This window comes from Marmota monax, unplaced genomic scaffold (genome assembly GCF_021218885.2).
Source record: "Marmota monax isolate L192 unplaced genomic scaffold, Marmota_monax_Labrador192_F-V1.1 WCK01_AAM20220418_F8-fsc00001, whole genome shotgun sequence".
Lineage (NCBI taxonomy): Eukaryota > Metazoa > Chordata > Mammalia > Rodentia > Sciuridae > Marmota > Marmota monax.
Genome location: NW_026693777.1, coordinates 52,765,314 through 52,781,259, shown reverse-complemented (window position 1 = coordinate 52,781,259; position 15,946 = coordinate 52,765,314). Strand labels below are relative to the sequence as shown.

Genomic DNA, 15,946 nt, shown 5'->3' with positions numbered 1-15,946 from the left:
GCAGGAAGGGGAACAAGGAACAGATCTTCCAGGATCTGTTTTTGATTTTCGAGTATTTGTTTTTGAGACTATTTGTTCTTAATTTCCCAATCTCACAACATAAAAATTGCCAGAGCTTAAATCATGCTTGAAAATGGTCCCCTTTTAAAACAACAGGCCTACTAGTGACGGCTTCCCTCCAGGTTCAAAAGAGCACAGAAGACTAAAAGCTTGAGACTTGGAAGTAGCCAGCCCAGGTGATGATGCCAACACATGGCAAGCGACCACCTTTCTTCTTTTGGGTGTGTTTTTTCCCTTTGTTTTCTTTGCCAGGATTTGTTAAATACAGAGAGGTAGTATCCTGTAAGTGCCCTGGGTCAGTACTGCCAGGTATATGGCAAGCCATCAGGTATGGGCTGGCCAAACTATGACACAGACTTCCATCTGAGCAGGAAGCAGTCAAGAAGTGGCCTGGCTGGGTAGCTCTTTCACATGGAAGTCTTAACGTGTGCACAGGCTACCAGCTCTCTTAGTGGGTCTTACTTCCTCATCCTACTGCCTGGTTCTATTTTTCTGAGTTCTTTTCTACTCTCCTCTCAATTCCCCGTGACCCCCTGCCCCCATGCTAGAGATAGAATCCAGGGCCTTGTACAAGCTAGGCAAGCTCTCTACCAATGAGCTACACCCGCATCCCAAGTTCCTACTTCTTGTCCTCTGTCTATCCCCCTGACTTCCACATCCCCAGCCCTTTTCATTTTTTCTTTTGAGATAGGGTCTCACTAAGTTGCTTAGGGCCCTTCTAAGTTGCTGAGGCTGGCCTCGAACTTGCAATCCTTCTGTCTCAGCCTCCTGAGTCACTGGAATTACAGGTGTACACCAACTGTCTACCAGCCAGATCTGGATTTATGATTTGCTATGATTTATGGGCTATGTACACCTTAACTAATGATTGTTTACCAAGGTATAGGCAAAACATCTAGCAACTGGTATATAATGGGAACTGCCCAATCAGAATGGGTGTCTATAAACAATAAGGATGACCATACCCACACCTAATAGCTGAAGAGCAGCCCAGCTCACTATACTCCAAACTCCTCTAAGCACTCTGATGAGAAGCTTCCTGGTTCCATCTTAGGGCTGGTGCTCCAACTCTGCTTCTTATGTCCAGGCTTGATATAGCTCACCTTATGGCCCTGTTTCAGGAGTTCCTGTCACCCACAGTCCTAGAGATGACCTTCTCATCTCCATACCATCTTACTGTCACTAGGGGAATCTAGGAAGATGGATGACACATATGAAAGACACAATTCATAGGGTGTCCTTAATGCCCCAACAGCTGGGGCAAAACATATGAGAAGATATAACACCAAATCACAGCTTTGAGAAATGTGCTGAAATGCAGGACCAAGAACAAGGAACTCAAAATGGGATATGGGAAGAAAGGTGGAGATGCCAGCTTCACTGAAGGGCTACAGCAGAAAATCCACCTAGTTTTACACAACTACAAAACCTTCAAAGTTATGTATAAATGACTTTTTGATATACTGAAAATAAAAATGGCTCATATATACAAGCAAAGTACTAAGCAGGAGAGTTTGTGGAAGAAATGGGAAATTAAGGTTGGAAAAGTAGATCAAGGTCAAATAGCTATGATTCATTAAAACCAGAACCTGAAATTTGAATTCTAATCTATAGGTAATAGAAAACAAATGACAAATATTTACAATCTACACATTTACTGAGATGTCCTGGTCCTCTACCCAAAAATGTTTTCAAGGCAGTATTTCCCAAAATTAGTTTCATGCAGTGCTAGTCCCTCAAGATTTTTGTTTTTTGCCAGGTGCAGTGGCACATCTCTGTAATTCCAGCAACTCAGGACACCAAGGCAGGAGGATTGTGAATTGGAAGTCAACCTCAGCAATTTAGTGAGACTCTCTCAAAATAAAAAATAAGTAAATAAAAGGACTAGGGATATAGCTTAGTGGCAAAGTGTCCCTGGGTTCAATTCCCAGTAAAAAACAAAAAGGATTTTTATATTTTTGCACATAGTTTGAGAAACATTCCATACCATATCCTACAGACATTCCCACCCTACCTCCATCTCCATGCTCAATGATCATTAACCTTGAAAGGTGCTGAACAGTCAAGAGCAAACAAACCTTTTCAGTTTTGTTTAGCATAGGGTTTCCCATATCTGCCCAGGTGCTTTATTTTTCTTGTAACATCTACAAACCTTCTATATTTGGGGAAATACTGATTGAGAGACTCAAAGATCATACACACATATGCTATTTTAGGCATTCATACAAGTAAACACGCATACCTTAAATTATTATGTACACAAACACGCACACACATACGCACACACACACAATTCAGCTATAGCAAAATTATCCTTGCAGCAAAGGAGTTTGTATAAGAGAATAAATGTTGTTTGAAGAGTTGATTGTTTTCTTGTTCTGGTAATAGGGGTCTCTTCTGCTGATGACTTCTATGACTTCTTTGAACTATTTATAGTCTATGAGGAAAACATTTAGATATGTGTGATTTACACACAAAGGAAATGAAAGGGAATCCCACAATTTTTGTTCTGTCCAAAAGCTAGATCAGTTCTTTCCCCAAAACTTCCTTAACCCCAAATAAAATGAACCACTCCCTATATTCTCAAATTTACTACCGCAGTCTATTACTAACCATACAGTTCTCTACTACAACCTTTCTCTTTATATTTATTTACTGATCTCCAGTTTCTTACTTAAAAGCCCACATCAACAGAAAAATTTAAATGGTATAATAAGCACCTGTATATGTTCTTAATTCACCAGCTATCTTCATTCTGCAGACATGCTATATTTTTGCAGCTGCTCTTTCACCCCGTGTATTTTTTTTCCTGATTCAGCTGAAAGTTGTAAATGTCAATGCACTTCACCACTATTACCAATATCTCAAAAAAGGACACTACCACAAACCACACTACCATTATTACATCTAAGAAAATTAATTAATTAACATTAATAAAATTAACATTATATTTAATATTACCCAATATTCAGTCCATATTCAAATTTCCCCAATTGCCTCCAAAATGTCCTTTTATCTTTTTTTTCCTCATGTAGAATTCAAAGTTCACAGATCCCAATTCATTGTTATATCACAAGTATTTTAATCTACAATAGATGCTCCCTCTCCCCCACATCTTTTTGGCAGGAACACTATATAGGCAAAGTTATAACTTTATTCCAATAGGAGATTCCATAACAGGTGAATCTAAACTTGATCATTTGGTTGAATTGGTGACCTCCCAACCTCCACACTGTAAGGACATTCTAAATGGTCCATGGTGAGATACTTTGAAATAATGTGAAAATCTCACTTCCCAACAACCTTCCACATAAAGGTTTCAGACTAGCTGATGAGTCTAGCTGAGCCAACTGTGAGACTAGGATCTGCACTGCACTGATTTTCTGCTTCTCTCATTCCTTTTATTGTGTATTTATTTTTCAAACAATGACCCATCACTGCGCATCCTCCCTTCTACTATACCTTCTCTCTGGTTACTTCTCCTGGAGCTTCCTCCTCCACCTTCTTGCTGATCACATTTGACAGCTCAGGCCCAACTAACCCTTTATGTGCTGACCCCATCACCTCACCTTCAGCAAACAGAAAAACCAACATGTAGTGGCTTACCAATCACAGTAACTTACAAAAATTAAAATGATTAATATGCACTGGGTTAAATTGAAGAGAACAGATAGAGGAAATCGGTTGTTTTTTTTTTTTTTTTTTTTTTTTTTTTAATTAGATTGCCTAAGCCCTGAAGGAAAATCTTTCCTCCTCACTAGGGTGCAGCTACTTGTTCTGTCACAATCAGGCTTTTGGTGTTAAACAAAAGCACCCTCATTTCTTCAGTTCCCTGATATGAGAATCTAAGAAGAAATGAGGTTTAGAAATCATTTATTAGTCAAATGCTCCCATTTTACATGGGAAAGGTGAAGGGACTTGCGCAAGGTCCCTCAGCTCCTTAATGGTGGAACTATGACGGAAGCCAGGATTCTAAAATACCCCCTACTTGTTCTTATTCATTCCCTTCGCAAGGGCCTTGTGAATCAGATATTTAATAGGCACAGAAGATGCTGTAGCATTCACGGCCTTTTAATTGCTAATTTGAATTTTAACCCCATCACCTTCCCATCTTTCAATTCTTCAAGTAAAATTTCCCATTAAGAGCCTCTTATTATTTAAAAACAAACAAACAAAAATCAACCTTCATTTCTGCCTGTCAAGAGGGAAAATTGAGGCAGCCCCAGGGAGCACATACCACCATTACTTTAACCAGAAAATGATAATAATGCTCATGATAATAATATTTAATAATAATAACAATTATTATTATCACCATCATTGTCTCGAGGACCTGCAGGAGGCAGCTTTCTGGGAAGCTGAAACGCCCTCCCAGTGACAGCTCCAGATATCTCGGGAAAAGACGCCAGTGGAGTCCACCCTTCTCCGTCGCCCGCTTGAACGAGGCCATGAGATGGATAAGACTCAGGGAGCGTATCAAACGTTCACAGGAGAAGAGAAAGTGGGGAACAAAGCCCAGCGTGGAAAAAACCATCCCCGCAGCCCGAGGGGACAGGAGACCGCGCCCTCATTGCAGCGGCAGTGCTGGTTGCATTTGTGCAGAACCGCAGTGCGGGGCGTGGGACCCACACCCGCCGGCTGCCACCCGCGCCACCCGCGCCACCCGCGCCCAACACCCGGCAGCTCAGCGCAGCCCTCGGGGATGGGAGTCAAGAAGCGGCCCGGCACTGAGCGCCTGCTTGGCCGAGCGCCGACACCGCGGAGCATCCTCCAGCGGACAGGGAGGGCGCAGCGGCCACCGGGCAGCCGGCGCGGGGACTGCAGCCAGAGGCTGGCGGGGACCAGTTACCCACCCGCCCCCGGAGCCCTCACCCGTCCGTGCGCGCATCTCGGAGCCAGCGGTGCTGGCCGTCGGTCTGTCAACCCCGAGGTAACGGGGTCGGATGAGCTGGGGCGGCGCCGCGGCCCGGGCAAGCGCGGCGATCAACAGGCGGCTCCCGGCCGGGCGCGGCGCCGGGGCGCGCTGCTGCAGCGGAGCAGGATGGGAAGCGTAGTTCCCGGCGGCGCGCAGCGGCCGCGCGGAGGCGGACCCTCGCCTACGCAGCAAAGGTTCTGCGGTCCTCACCTTTACCCCCTAACCCAGTAGGTGCCCTCCGGTAGAATCAGGGTCCGCACTCGTTAGCGTTCTGTAAAGGAGCCTCAGCTTGGGGAAAAGGCTTTGCAGGCTCTTTTGAGATGCTCCAGGCTAAGGATGGGGTGGGTGGCAGAGGCTTGTCAAGCTTGTAAGGAGCGTTGGGTGAGCATCATTACGTGGAGTCTTGTTAAGACGGGGTTCAGGAAAAGAATAGGCCTGCTCGAGGATTTACTGGCTGGGCGGGGGCGTGGGAAGGAGGAGTAACTGAGTTAATTGCCTCTGGAAGAGATAAGCAAGTTGGGGTTTAACGAGGTTAAAATTGTGACCTGAGGATGTTGGGGAGCCCGCGCACACGTGGTGGCTTCACTACTTGTGAAACTGGACGGTTTAGCCTATCTGAGACTTAGTATCCTCATCTGTAAAACAGGCTTAAAGCTTAAAGATGTACTGAGGATTAAAGGACCCATAACATTTGCCTATGTCAGGCACTTAGGTAATACTCAATAAAGGTTCCTTTCTTGGAAGTTACAGGGAGTTCTTGGGCACACTTCCTGCCAGGAAAGTCCTGCATATAGAACTAAACTAAAGAGAGATGAGACCTCATTGGGCTGGGTAAATGTTAAAATCCACTGGGTTTATTCCTAGTCGTTTATCCCTTTCCCTTCATTCCTGGATACGTACTGAGATATCCTCTCCTCTCTGCCTGTTTCTCAGGAGTTGCAAGATAGAGAAAACACTGTCTTATTCTGAAGCAACAAAGTTGGGTGGGATGACATAAAACAAAGCCAAAAATTATGAAGATATATGATGTAGTAAGAATTTATTTCCAGAAGCTTGTTCTAATTATATGTAGTTTTTCCTCCTTTTTAATCCCTTGCTGCACGATCTGATTACAACCTTTGCTTATGGCACTTATCTTGACAGTTTCAGATATGTTGAGTTTTGTTCAGTTGCTACTATGCAGTGTTTCACATTGTGGTGGAATTGGCACTTAGAGATGAGATGGAGGAAATTGAACCAAAGGGAAGTATGAAGCATGGCTGTGTCATCTCTGAAACTGGCAAAGGGTGAATGGAGGTGAAACAGCATTGTAGTCTGACATGGGGGATACAGTAATCATGTGGCCAAAATAAAGTGCTGTAGAGGAAATTCTATACTTAAAAATAACTCTTGGGCTGGGGCTGGGGCTCAGCGGTAGAGCGCTCACCTCGCACGTGCGAGTCTTTGGGTTCCATCCTCAGCACCACATAAAGATAAATGGGTGAAATGAAGGCATTGTGTCCAACTACAACTAGAAAATAAATATTTTTAAAAATAATAACTCCCCTTGGCATTTGTGAAAATATTTTCCTATTCATCTTCTCCTTTGATTTTTTCAACAAGCCTGTAAAATGGACAGGTGTTTTTCTCCAGTCAGAGTTATGTGAAGGACACTTAACTCAAGGTCCTTCAGCTGGTCAGTAAGCATAGGGTGTCTTTATGCTTTCCTTTGTACATTTCAGAACAGGACCATATCTTTCCCAATAAGTGGGGTGGATCAGAAAATAAAGTTAATTCTCTAAGGTTCTTAGAACTAGTGTGATGAACTCTGGCACACAGTAGCTGATGACTTGGGAGATCAGTGTGGTTTCCACTGTCAGTTGTGGTAATGGTCTGTACTATGGACCTCTTTGTCAGAATGGCAATTCTGAGCTGAAAACAATTAAATGTATCTTGTTTCCATGAGTGTATTACTTTGGCAGAGACCTGGATGGTGTTTATTCTTTGGGATACTATGTGTGTGTGTGTGTATATATACACACACACTCATGCATGTGTGTGCTCGTGTGCTTGTATTTTGAAGTTGTTGCACTTGAAAATTACAGCTGCTTTAAATTCTTAAACACTGGAAAGCCATCCTTTGGTTTTAAATGGTGGAGGGTTAGTAGAAGAGTACAATGGTGGTTTTAGCCCTTTAAAGCCTTTGGATAGTAACAGGTTCTTACTAGCCAACTCAAAAATTCTTTCGTTGACTGAATGTCTCTTTTAGTAGGGTTTGTTCCTGAAAGAGAATACTATTTTTTTTTTTTTGTTCTTTCAACATTGGCTTGGGTGACTTGCTGTCTCCTGAGCACTCTCATGTCTTTAGTTGTAGGGGAAAAGATGATGGAAGTGAAGGGAACTGGACTTGATGTTTATGGTTTGAGAGAGGAGAAATTAAGTTTTAATTAAGAACTAACTTTCTGCCTCTAGATTGAGGCTTAGGAGTAAAGAAAAAAAATTATCTTAAATTTAACATTTCATTTCAAATAGCATCAGTAACTTTTGAGCTCATGTCAAGCATTGGGCAGTTGGAGATTTTTATAGACAGGACTAAATAAATCCAGTTTCTAAGAATCCAGGCTGAATGAGGCTCCAAGAGTCAGACCAACAAGTTTTATTCTATGTTGAGTTTACTGGTAAGAATATTATTATCTTGATACTACCTCTCAAAGGTATTGTTCCAAAATGCCACTTATGAACTGAATGTTAAAGAGATAGATACAAAGAGTTATATTTGACAGAAGCTTGATGAAACTCTGGCATCTATTTGCCCTACAATGAGGGCTTTCGCTCTGTAATTGAATACTTTGTAGATACATTATGTGTATGTAATTTTATAAGTGTCCATATTTTTCTCATTTTTCATTGTGTAAAGTGTACAAAATCTCAAAGCATATTGTTTGTAATTATAGTGTGTAAATATTTTCTAATCATGTACATTGACGGGGTGGGGGACAAGTGGGTTATTCAAGTTTTTTTTTTAAGTGACCCTTTTGTATTGCAGTTTCAACAGATAACTGCCCATCAAATTTAAAACCACTTTTATACATTTTTATTTAGCAGTTACAATAAGAAAAATCTCTATTTTTAATTGTCTTTCTCCATTAAAAGAAAAATATTTCATCTATCCCTTTAAAATAAATGGCCAGACATCAGTTTATGCCCTTTTATTTATGACTCTGGTAGATATCTTCATTCTCCAGGTTATAGTCCAGTCAGTATTTGCATTTGGGTTCTCAGAAATTGTGTGATTCTGTTTTAGCACAAGTAGCCCATGGTTTTTCTCCCAAATAAAGTATTTTCCTTCACCCTCTTGAGTCCCCATGCTTTGTCTTGCTCCTCTTGTTGCCCAGTGAATGGGATGGTAGAGAGGGAGAAAATATTCATTGCACGGAGAATGTCAGGCTGCTTTTGGGACTTGGCAAACAAAGCTTGCACTGAGTGGTGGTGTGTTTGGCAATATTACTGTGCCAAAAATCACCTTGTTTAATTATCTGGATATATATGTCAAACTTATTACCCTTATTGCAAGCTGAAAATTAAGATACTTGTGTTTATGCTTTTGTGTGTAACCATTTGCCTTTTCTAACCTGCTTTTCTTGTTAGCTGAAAATATAGTTCTGTTAGTTAAGTGAAGAGGCTCATGCAGAAAACACATCTACATAGCAGTAAAGTAACAGCATTTGTACATTTAAATAAAATGTCTATCTCCTGATGGCAGTGGTGCCTTTGTCACTTTTTGGAAGGTTGGCGCTTTTTTCATTTTGAAATGCAAGTAGTAGCTTGCTTTTAACTTCACAAAATCTCCCCAGATGTAAATGATAGGTAATGGCATGTTATCATCCAGATTTAGTTGGAGCATTTGCATTTTTATTTTTATCAAAACAGATTATACTTGGTGGGGACTGACCACTAATAATGTATAGGGTCTTTAAGAATAATTTTTAAATCAAAGAAATAATAAATTTTTTGAGAAATGACCCATTAACAAGTGACTTGAGTTGGAGAATTAGTAGTTGACTCTTCTGGTTTGTCTCTGAGGGGGCAAGACTAGGTACTTGTGGCTGGCCATGTAGAGCAGTTAAGCATGATCTTGGTGGTTATTTCTCACTCATCAGCAGTGTTGGTGCACCTCATTATCTGTGCATTTGTTTTCTTAAGAGTCGTGTCAGCCAGTGAGTCCACCAGTTCTTAGGTAGTAAATGCAGATTTCCCTCTTCATTCATTTTTTTTCTTTTTAATATTTTTATACTACATCTTGTTTAAAGTCCTATGAATGATGTGTGTGTTGTTAAAACTGCTTTTTCTCAGTTTGAAAAAAAAAAGAATTAAATGAAATGGACCAAACCCATTTAAATCATAGTCTCAAATGTTCCCATTTATTTGTTATTCCAAATATCCTGTATAACAGTTTGTCTGACTTTTTTATATTGTGCATTTGTTAAATATTGTGCCTTTCGTTAAATAGGAACAGAGCTGCTTACAGATCCAGCCATAGGTTTTCTAGAGAAAGCTGATGGTAGCCTAAAAATAATGAAGCAGTTTTATTTATATTGTACTGAAGAGTAGCAAAGATACTTGGTAGTATCTTATTTCTTTGATTTTCACATAGTTCCTCACAAAAAAGATGGCTACACATGATGAAATGAATGGAACATTACTTTTTTTTTTTTTTTAAAGAAAGAATGTGAGCCAGGTTTATGACTTAGTTGAAACCCATCATTTCTGGACCATATCTTATAAAGTTTAACTTTTCAAATTGCTTTTTGGAAAGTGAAAGTGTAGAAATGAAACAGAACTTCTAGAGCTGGAAGGGAACTTACCAATCATCTTGTGTTGCCTCTTCTTTATGTAAACGAGGAAGTTGATATATTGACAACAAATGTCACATGGCAAAAAGTAAAACAAAAAAATCTATGTGGCAGTTATAGTGAAGTACTTTAGTTATTCAAAATGGGATATGTATCACATCTCATTGGGAACAGGTAGTAGATATTATGGGTTGCCTATTCAACTTCCAATCCGCTCTCATGTTTTTCTTTACAGAGTTCCATATGAGTGTTCTTCCATCAGGGACCGTGGCACTAACATTACCTCAGAGGCATACTCCTAAGCTTATTGTGGGAAAAAGGAATAGGATCCTCTTAACTGTACAAGATTAGGAGTGGGTACCTGGCTTTGTTCTGACCAGTAAGACCCAAGGAGAAGTCTGCTGAAAACACTTCTGGGAAAGTTTTCTTTGTTCTTAAGAGACATAAAGGGAAATGTGGCACCATCTCCACTGGATGCTATTGTATCTGGCTGTGTGACCTGAAGTTAGAATGACCATCTTAAAACCATCAGAGGATCCAGCTTCAGAACCAAAACAGTACACTGATGATGGCAGAGTGAAGAGACAGAATGAACTGGGGGTCTACAATGTTGTCAAGTCATTAAACCAATCAGCTTTGGTGCTATTTTCCTTCTGGATTTCTTGTTACATGAGATAATAAATATCTGCATTGTTGAGTCAATTTGAGACATGGTTTCTGTTAGTTGAAGCTGAAGGCATCCTAAGTGTGACTTTCATCCTAAGATGAAACCTGAAAGTAAGTCCTTTGGGTAGACTGAAAGACTACTTCCTAGAACTGATAAAAACAACCAACCACCATAAAATCACAGGCAAAGGAAATATGAGTGCATCTTATTGCATCACAGATAACAACATGGATTTTAACATCAGACAGACAGGTTTGAACCCAGATATTTACTGGGAGATTGACCGTGGCACAATTGCTTTAACTTCTCTAAGCCTTATTTTCTTTACCTCTAGACTAAGAATAATAATACCACAGGGAAATGTAGAGAAAAAGAGTAATATCACATAGGGGGCTGGGATTGTGGCTCAGTGGTAGAGCACTCACCTAGCACTTGCTAGGCGTGGGTTCGATCCTCAGCACCACATAAAAATAAATAATAAACAAATAAATAAAATAAAGGTATTGTGTCCAACTACTATATATATGTATATATACATATATATAAAACTACTATATATGTATATATACATATATAAAGTAATAACACATAGGGATGTTACAAAGATCAAATGCGATAATTTGTGTTATGTACACCAAAAAGTTTGTTAGTAAGGACTATAAGGGCAACAACTATGCTGATGATGTATGAATTAAATCTTATTCATAATGTAATTGGCAGCAAGCATTTTAAAGTGAATCACTATGTAATAGTGATTATGTTAAATGACGCACAGTGTAACCATCAGCAAAATCCAGAATATGGGAAACTACGTGACAAACAACACAGTTTCTTCTATAAATAAGTTGCAAGAAATATAAAACAGGGAGGAAGAGCTTACATATACATGGAACTACAATAGACAACCCAAATGGAATATGTGGATCTTTATTTGAACAAAGTAACTGTTTAAAAAAAAACCATTAATGACACAATTGGGGGAAATATGAACACGGGATGTTTGATTATGTGAAGGTTCTATTTGAAATGTTTTGGATATGATAATGGCATCATGATCATGTTTTTTAGAGTCCTTATCTTTTGAAGTGATAAACTGAATATTTACAGAAGAAATAATATGCCAGATGCAGTGGTACACACCTGTAATCCCAGCAACTAAAGAGGCTAAGGCAGGAGGGTCCTAAGTTCAAGGCCAGCCTCAGCATCTAGCAAGGCTCCATCTCAAAATTTTAAAAATAATAAAATAAGGGGCTGGAGTTGTGGCTCAGTGGGAGAGTGCTTGCCTAGCACATGTGAGGCACTGGGTTCGATCCTTAGTACGACATAAAAATAAATTAATTAATTAAATAAAGGTATTGTATCCATCTATAACTAAAAAAAAATTAAATTAAATTAAAAGGACTGGGATGTGGGCTGGGATGTAGCTCAGTGGTACAGCGCTTGCCTAGCATGTGTGAGGCACTGGAAACACTTCTTAAATAAACTTCTTTCATTCAAAAAGGAAAGAAAGAAAAAGAAAGAAAGAAAGAGGGAGGAAGGAAGGAAGGAAGATGGACAAGAAGGAAAGAAAGAAGGAAAGAGAGAAAGAAAAAGAAAGAAAGAGGGAGGGAGGGAGGAAGAGAGGGAGGGAGAGCAAGTTGGGCTCAGTGGCACATACTTCTAATCTCAGTGATGTGGGAGGCTGAGGCAGGAGAAAGGCAAGTTCCAGGCCAGCCTCAGCAACTTAGGCCCTAAGTAACTTATCAAGACCCTGTTTCAAAATAAAAAATAAAAAGGGATAGAGATGTAGCTCAGTGGTAGAGCACCCCTGGGTTCAATCCCCAATCCAAAAAAAAAAAAAAAAAAAAACAAGAAAAGAATGAAAGAACTAAACTCAATAACCTAACTTTATTCCTTGATAAGTTATAAAAAGAAAAGCAAATCAAACTCAAAGCTAACAGAGGAAAGGAATAAAAATTGAAGTTAATTTAAGAAAAACAGAGGTTAGGAAAATAATAGAATCGATGAAATTTCAATCTTTGAAAGCCGGCAAACCTTTAGCTAGATTGACAAAGAAAAAAAGAGGAGGTGCAAATAACTAAAATCAGGAATGAAGTGGGGACATTGTACTGACCAGACACAATGATAATAAAAGAATGCTATGAATAATTGTATGCCAATGAATTCGTCTACATGAAGTGAACAAATTCCTAGAAGCACACAAATTATATAAACTGAATCAAGAAGAAACTGAAGTCTTAGTGACCTACAACAAGAAAAGAGATTGACCCCAGTAGCTTGGGATGTTGAGGCAGGAGGATGGTGAGTTCAAAGCCAGCCTCAGGAAAAGCGAGGCGCTAAGCAACTCAGTGAAAGCCTATCTCTAAATAAAATACAACATAGGGCTGTGGATATGGCTTAGTGGTCGAGTGCCCCTGAGTTCAATCCCTGGTATCCCCCGCATCCCCCCAAAAGAAAAAGAGATTGAATTCCACTCTCTCCCAACAGAGAAAGCCTAGGACCAGAAGGCTTCACTGGTGAATTCTACAAAACATTTCAAGAATTAACACCAATTATTTTTATGCTTAAAAAATTAGCACAGGAGAGAACATCATTCTATGAGGCCAATATCACCCTGATACCCAAATCAGAGAAAAACACTAGAAAATTACATATGGATCAATATCCTTTATGAATCTTCAACAAAATACAAGCAAACTGAATCCAACAGTGCATTAGAAGGATTATACACCATGATCAAGTGGAATTTATCCCAGAAATTCAGGCTATTTAACATAAGAAAATGGGCATCTTATTTGTAGAACATGTCATATTTATAAAATAAAGGGGAAACACATTATCATCTCAATTGATGCAGGAAAGACATTTGACAATATCAGCATTCATAAGTTATTTTAAAAAAAGCTCTCAGAAAACACGGAATGGAAGGAAAGTTTCTGGACATGAACAACCCACAGCTAACATCCTACTCAATGGGGAAAAACAAAAATCAGAAATGAGGTAAGGGTACCACGTCCTCTTTCCTCTTTCACCACTGCTGTTTATTATGTTACTGGATAGCAAGACCTATTACACGAGAAAAAGAAAGAAAAGGCATCAAAATTGGAAAGGAAGAAGTAGAACTGTCTCTATTTGCAGATCACATGATTCTATATGTAGAAAAGGATCCACAAGAAAGCTACTATAGGGCTGGGGATGTGGCTCAAGCGGTAGCGCCCTCCCCTGGCATGTGTGTGGCCCGGGTTCGATCCTCAGCACCACATACAAACAAAGATGTTGTGTCAACCAAAAACTAACTAAATAAATAAATTCTCTCTCTCTCTCTCCCTCTCTCTCTCTCTCTCTTTTTTAAAAAAGAAAGCTATTATAGTTAATAAAAGAATTCAGCAAATTTGTAGAGAACAAGATTAACATACACACAAATCAGATGCTTCTATTCACCAGCAATGGACAATTGGAAAAGAAAATTTAAAAAGAAATTTCATTCACAGTAGTATCTAAAAGAATAATATTCCTGGGAATAGATTTAACCAAGGAAGTGGAAGGCTTGTGCTCTGGAAATTACAAAACTTACTACAAAATGAAAACACTAGTTTTGGCATGAGGAGAGACTTACAGACCGTGGAGTATAATTGAGAGTTCAGAAATAAACCACATATCTAGGGCCAGTTAATTTTTCTATTTTCCTTTTGGCAATTCAGAGGATCCAACCCATGCACTCATGAAGGCTAGCCAAAAACTCTACCACTGAGCAATATCCCCAGACCATCAGTTGATTTTTGACAAGAGCAATAAGTCCAATCGACAAAGAATAGTTTCTTCAAATGGTGCTGGGCAAACTTGATTTTCTCATGCAAAAGAATGAATTTGGTCTCCTATCTCAAGCCAATTTAAATAATTAATTCAAAATTGATCAGTGGCACAAATATGAGAGCTAAGACCCTAACACTCAGTAGAAAACATAGGGGTACATCTTTGTGACCTTGGATTGGCAATGGATTCTTGGATATGATACCAAAGCATAAACACTTAAAAAAATAAAACTGGACTTTATTAACATTGAAAAATTGTGTCCAACAAAGAACATTAACCAAAAATGAAGGGGTTGGGAATGTAGCTCAATGGTTGAATGCATGATTAATCTATAAAAGGCCTTCAATTAAATTCATAACACCTAAAACAAAAGATGTGGAAATACAAGCTACAGAATGTGAAAAAAAAACATTGCAAGTCATATATCTGATAAGGGTTTAATATATATAAAATATCAATAATGCAAAAACAAAAAAGACTAAACTCCAAATTTTTAAAAATGGGCAAAGAATTTAAATGGACATTTCTGCAAGGAATATATACACATAGCAAATAAGCATGTGAAATGATGCTCAACACTATTAGTCATTAGTGAGATGAAAATTAAAACCAAAATGAGGTCTGGGAGTGTGTCTCAGTGGTAGAGTATTTGTCTAACATATGGAGGCCCTAGGTTCCATCCCCAGCACTGCCCCCTACACACACACACACACACACACACTCCAAACCCCCAAAAACCCAAAATGAATGAGATACTGTCTCACATACTAGGACAGCTACAATAGTTTTTTAAAGGAAAATTGCAAGTATTAGCGAAGATATGAGGAAATTTGGACCCTCATACATGGCTGGTAAGAATGTAAAATGGTATAGCTACTATGGAAAACAGCTTGGTTACTTTTACTCAAAAGGACAAACATAGAATTACCACATGAACCAGTAATTCCACTTATAGGTATCCACCCTAAGCCATTGAAAGCAGAGATGGGAACAGATACTTGTATATCAATGTTCCTAGTATGCCAGTTGGTATACTTTTGGCTAGTGTGTATATAAATATTGTATGTAATTTTTATATATATATATAACTTACAGTATATAATATTTTATATATCATGCTTAATTTTCAGAATCTATTTGGATCCTGATTTTCATATAAAAATTAATTGCATTTTATGTAATGAGGCATACTTCAAATATTTTATTCAAACATTTTTGGTTTCTTGGGATACCTGTATCCTCTCTCAGTTTCTAACTTGTTTGATTTTCTTTAAGGTGTTTTTTTGTTAGGCAAAATTCTTGTTTTAATTCTGTCTTGCTTGTCAATCTTTCTTTTATGAGTACTCTATTTTTGCCTTACCAGAGAAACCCTTTTTTACTCTGGGATTGTATCTCTCTGTATATTCTAAAAGTTTTGTCTTTCTCAATTAAGTTTTTATCTGAAACTAAATTTTGCATAGAACAGGGAGTACAGGTGTAGATGACCACTTGCCTTGATTTTTATGTATTTCATAAACCATTCCCCAGTGATAGACAATGCCATCTTTGTCACAAATGAAGTCCTCATGCATTTATGGTTCTGTTTCCTGGTTGCACTATTCTTTCTTTTATGATTTTATTGGTGCATTATAATTATACATAATAGCAGGTTCATTGTAT

At 38.8% G+C, this 15,946-nt stretch overlaps 1 protein-coding gene across 3 annotated transcripts in view; it reads right to left on the bottom strand.

Moving 5' to 3' along the window:
* Positions 1–5,070, bottom strand: part of Tmod2 (tropomodulin 2) — a 46,348-nt gene extending 41,278 nt beyond the window's left edge. For 2 of the 3 annotated variants that reach the window (XM_046461457.2, XM_058584805.1), the window contains exon 1: positions 4,933–5,070. The gene's annotated coding sequence lies outside the window, so the exon portion shown is untranslated. Of the gene's footprint in view, positions 1–4,375; positions 4,601–4,932 lie in introns of those variants that run through there. The other variant, XM_058584804.1, reaches the window with a different exon arrangement.
* Between the last annotated feature and the right edge of the window lie 10,876 nt (positions 5,071–15,946).